The sequence below is a fragment of the Callorhinchus milii genome, unplaced genomic scaffold (assembly GCF_018977255.1).
Source record: "Callorhinchus milii isolate IMCB2004 unplaced genomic scaffold, IMCB_Cmil_1.0 Scaffold448, whole genome shotgun sequence".
Lineage (NCBI taxonomy): Eukaryota > Metazoa > Chordata > Chondrichthyes > Chimaeriformes > Callorhinchidae > Callorhinchus > Callorhinchus milii.
In genome coordinates, this window is record NW_024705189.1 from 55,187 (window position 1) to 61,031 (window position 5,845).

Consider the following 5,845-nt stretch of genomic DNA (forward strand, 5'->3'; position numbering starts at 1 on the left):
GTGTAAATTGTGTGAGACTGTTTGATACTTGCATTCGATATAGCGCTTTTCACGTCGGGAGGATGTCCCAAAGCACCTCACAGAACACACTGTAAAGTGAAATGACTCTAAATTTGTGGGCGAACGCCGCAGCCAATTGAGCGCAGCAATGCCCCACAAACAGTCGTAGATTGAAAATGACCAATTTATTATTGTTTTTGGTTTTGGAGGGATTATTATTAGGGCTGTGTGTGGAGTAACGAAACTTGACCAAGGTTTCGCTCTGCCTGGAATTGAACTCAGGTCTCTCGCTTGCAAAGCGAGTGCTCTAAACACTGAGCTACAGGACTCCAATATTACAATATTATGTTATTCTGGACAACTTTATACATAGACAAAGACACACAAAGCAGCTAATTTTAGACTTTTTAAGGACTCTGTAAGTCCCCTCCCACCCGATCACTCAGCTCCATTCTATTGCTCGGTTTCAGTCTCTCACGTCTCTCACTTGTTCTCTTTCTCTATTGCTTGGTGTCTCACTCTGTCCTTCCATCTCTTTCGCTGTCTCCCACAGACTCTCGATTTTAATCACTCTTCCTCTCTCACGCACACTGGCTCCCTCTCTATGCTGTTGTTAAGTATCCGACTCAATTTCTACAACTCTCACTCGGGCGGTCTCAGAGTTACTTTTCCACACTTTCCCACCTTCTCAATATTGTTTTGCTATCAGACATACACTCGCTCTCACGTTCACATATTTACACGCGCACTCTCTCACACGTGCTCTCTCATTAATCATAAGCACTCTCTCTCGCTAACAATTTCACAATTGCCCTCTCCCACCCTTTCATAGATTCACAATAACTCTCCCTCACAAACCTCAGACACCCTCTCTCCCACATTCATTCGCACTCTATTTCACACTTCATCTTTCTCTCACTCACACTCTTTCTCTCACAAGTATATGCTCTCTCACACAATTCTCTCACACACAATTCTCTCTCGCACACTCTTTCTCTTTCCCCCACATTCTCACTCTCTTACGCTCACTATTGAATAAGAAAACTACCTAGTTCACATGCTGTGTCTCTCATATATACAGATACCCCTCACCAAACAATCTCTCGCACCCACTCTCTTCATTCACCCACTCTTTCACGCACATCCGCTTTTTATCACACGTTCTCTCTTCACACTGCTCTCTCACACTGCATCTCTCATTCCCTCTCTTTGTCAAACAAGTTGTCACAGAGCCTCCCACGCACTGTCTCTCTTTCTCTCTCTCAAACACTATGTCTGTCACACGCGCACTCTCCATCGCACTCACAATGCACGTCCCTCATTCCCATTCTCTCCCAGCCTCTCTCTCCTACGGTATACACATCTACACAGCCACCAGAGTAGGCATCGCGATGAGCAGCGTGAGACACCGCAGTCTGCGCTAGAACCAGTGCCTCTGACGTGGGCATAACTCGGCGATACCCACTGTGGAACACGCCATAGGCATAGGGCGAACCTGAGCCCAAGGAGAGCACCTCTCCGTTCTGACGCGTACCGTAGTGACACACATACCAGACCTCTGCTCGGCCCCGGTCCCATCCACAGGCACAGATCGGTGTGTGCGCGGTAATGCCGGGACAAAGCTGCTGATAGGAGTCCAGACGCCGCTCGGGCTCCCAGCAAACGCCCGTCTCTCAGCTGCCGCCGGCGGCACTCACCAGCCCACCAGCGGAGCCACGAGGCGCAGTCGGCGTCTGTGCCGAGGTGGTAGCCAGCAGGTGTGTGTGGACGGGCACGATCTTGCAAGAGTCAGGGCTGGCGATCAGGGAATCGCAGCAGGAGCGAGTGTCCGCGGCTACACTGCGCAATTGCTGGCCGTCAGGGCGAGAGTGGTGGTGCCGTGAGCGGGTGACGGGGGATTCGTTCGTATGCGGGTTTCGGGGAATGGAAACCGGAACAGAGGAGGACCAGGGAGACAGGCAGAGAGTCTCCGCTCAGAACTTAAGCCCCTCCACTCACACACAACGTCCTGGAGAGACGTGCGTGCTGGAAGAGAGAAAGAGAAAGAGCCTCTGACACTGACAAAGACACAGGGAGAGAAATCGCGACACACACTCACACACACACACACACACATGCACACAGAGGGAGACAAGGAGACACACACAATTGGATGGAGAGAAAGAGAGAGAGACACACACAGCCAGAGAGACGCAGAAACAAGTATAGAGAGCGAAAGACGAGCACTCAGAGACACAAGCACAAACATACAGACAGACAACCCCACAGAGAGACAGGCAGACTCAGCAAAATACACAAACAGACAGACAAGATAGAGTCTGTGAAAGCCACACACATACAAATACAAAGTGACAGTTGGAGATAGAGGCATAGTCTCACACTGACAGTGATTGAGTGACAGGCAAACGCCAGTGATAGAGTGAAAGGCAGAGCCACAGGCAAACAAATAGATACACACACAAACAAGAGAGAAAGATGGTGAGAAAGAAATTCTGAGACTGTCAAAGACACAGAGATAGCGAGTGACAAAGAGACAAAGATTCCCAATCACGGAGAGAGAGCGAGAGACAGAAGTCTGTAATCAGAAATACAGTCACCGGTGGCTTATAAATCGCCCTTACCACCCCACCACCCACTTGAGACGGTGCAAATATTGGAAAGTTGCAGGAATGATGGACCCAGTTATAGGGAGAAGCTATGGAAGTTAGGATTATTCTCCTTGGAGCAGAGAAGTTGAGAGGAGAATTAATAGAAGATGAAAATCATGATTATGATATTATTTCGATCAGGTGAACAACTATTTCCAATGGCGGGTGGGTCGGTAACCCGCGGACATCGAATTAAAACGGTTGCTAAAAGAAAGAGATTGAGTCTAGAATTTTTTTTTGAACAGACAGTGATTCGTATCAGAAATGCATTGTCTGAACGGGCAGTAGAAGCCGATTCGATAACAACTTTTCGTAGAGAAGGAAATAATTATTTGTGTATTACAAGTTCTCAGGTCTATGGGGATAGCGTAGAGGAGTGGGACTGATTTGGAAAACTCTTTTCAAAGAGCCGGCACCGGCACCATAATCTGAATGGCCTCCTTCTATCGTGTGCAATGCTATGATTCTGTGTGTGATGCACCCGACTGATTCAGAAATCCAATGCGTATCTCCTTCTGTCTTTCTCTCTTCGTTTGTGTATCTCATTCTCTCTAAGTATTGCTCTTTCTGTCTGTGTATCTCTATTTCTCTCACTCTCTCTATTTGTATCTCTGTCACTCTCTTTCTCCCGCTTTATCTCTCTCTCCCCCTCTCTCTCTGTATGGTTGAGCGTGAATTTGTTTCTCTCCCTAACTTTGTATGACTCTTATTGTGTATCTCTCTCGAGGTCAGTACATCTTCCACGCTCTATTTATGTGTATTCCTTTCTGTTTGTTTACATGTCTTAGCATTTGTATCTGTTTGCTGATATGCATTTCTCTCTGTCCTTGTGTTTGCTTCTCTACGAATATCCACCTCTCCGTCCTATGTTCATTTTGTGTCTGTTTGCCTGTCTGTATCTCTCCCTTTCTCTCAGCGTCTGTGTACATTTCTCTGTCCATGTTTCTTTCTGTCATTTGGTGTGTGTGAATGTGTGCATCTGTCTATTTGTGTCTCTGTATCTCTGATTTTCTACATGTCTGTCTTTCTCTGTGTTTGACCCTATCTGCCCCATTCTCTCCGTCTTCCCACCACCACCCTTCTCTCTCTCTCTCTCTATCCCTCTCTTACACACTCTCTCTTTTTGTCTCGCTCTTACTCTGCCTATATCTCTCTGCGTCTGTGTATCCCTTTATTTATGTCTCTTTCTTTAGCTGTGTATGCAAGCATCTCACTGACTCTGTGTCTTTTTCTCTTTATCCGCCTATGTGTTTTCTTTTCCTAGCTTGTTCAACTCTATCCCTGGATCTCTCTGTCTTTCTCACTCTCCAAGAACTGTCTCGCTTCCACTGGGCCGCTTAATGATAGATATCGAGTCAGGTTTTGCTCCATATCCCTGGGATTTCAGGAGGGAGATGCGAATATTGTTAGAATGGAAAGTCCACAGCATTCACTGCATTAGCTGTATGCAAACTGTACAATGGATCCTTATGACTGATTATTTATATCTGGCTCTCACTCTCTCCCTCTGTAGCTAACCTCGTGGCAATTATGATCCTGTCTCGAGTGAGGTGCGGACTCTCCAAATGTATCTCTCGCTATCTACTGGCAATGTCAATTTGTGGTCTGAATTGTGGTTACAATAGCTGTGATTTTCAGCCGTATTGTTAATTTTTACTTCCCATATCCATTCACGCGCATCACTCCTGTGTGCCGATTACTAACGGTGCTGGATATGGCAACAAAGGCAATTTCCGTCTGGTTAACTGTGGCTTTCACCTTTGATCGATATGTCGTCATCTGTTGCACAAAACTGAGAGCAAAATATTGCACCGAAATAACAGCTTCTACAGTGATCGCCGTATTGAGTGTGTTCTTCTTTGCGCAAAATATTCCCTGGTAATTTATGTATGAACCACTGCATTTAATTAACAACACACCGTGGGATTGTGCTACTAAAAAAACCTATTACATTTCTCTCCCATGGATATTGTTTGACCTGCTCAACATTATATTAACCCCATTTCTCCCATTCGTTTTGATTTTGCTGCTCAACGCCCTGACGGTCAGCCACATATTGGTGGCCAGTCGAGCTCGCAGTAGATTGCGGGGACACAGTGATGGGGACAGGAATAGAGGAGCGAGTCACAGTGATCCAGAGATGAGGAACAGAAGGAAATCCATCGTTTTACTCTTTGCTGTTTCCGCCAATTTTATATTGTTATGGATAACATATGTTTTATATTTCTTATACTGGAGGATTTCAGAAACATATTACTTCAAAGGGGCGAATGAACCAGTGTACATTATCTATCAAACTGGCTTCATGTTGCAGCTTTTGAGCTCCTGTACTAATATGGTTATTTACGCGGTTACTCAAACTAAATTCAGAGAGGAAATTAAGAAAGCGGCGACATTTCCTTTCACGCTAATTTTTAGATTATATCATTGAAACAAGTTCTATTGTTCTTATTTTCTGTGTCACTGGATAGACACATTGTCAGGATTTAATTTGTTTCTGAGTGTCTCTGTTTATTTGTGTGTTTGTGAATGGGGGTAGATTGCATGCGTGTGCATGTGCCTATGTGTGTTTGCCTTTCTGTGTGTGTCTGTTTGTGTATCCGTCTATGTGTATCTCTCTGTGCGCATGCATGTATATGCGCTGCTGCATTTCGCCCACAAAATATACAGTCAATTCACTTGAAACTACATTCTGTGAATCGCTTTGAGACATCTCCAAGACCTGATAAGGCGCGATATCAAATAAAATGAGAATTATTATTCACTTTATTATCCTTTCCCCATTCCAGAATTAGTCAAGGTGCGTTTCTGTATGAAGTTCTTCAGACATCCATTCCCACATCGAGCAATTATTTTAATCCTTTCCTTCAGTTTGTACAATGATTCTCAATCCACAGCACTGGTTACTTAATTGAATCTTTTCTTTAAATGTTCATTTCTTATAATGTATCAGTGTACAAGAAGTAGAAGACACAGCCCTCATTTACATGTTGTATTACGATTTTTCAAAAATGTATCAACATTACTCCATTCTAATCTATATTATCTCAAACATAAACACATAATTTTGTGATAAAAATTGAAATAACGTTATTTGGTACGTTTTCATGCCCCAATATTTTGTTTATAATGCTTGCATTTGATTTCGGAGCAAATTATACACTCTCTTTACCACTTTTTTACTCTACCCGTTTTAT

At 44.3% G+C, this 5,845-nt stretch overlaps 1 pseudogene; it reads right to left on the reverse strand.

Annotated features, from left to right (window-relative positions):
- Positions 1 to 1,306: 1,306 nt before the first annotated feature.
- On the reverse strand, positions 1,307 to 4,427 carry LOC121852124 (annotated as a pseudogene).
- Between the last annotated feature and the right edge of the window lie 1,418 nt (positions 4,428 to 5,845).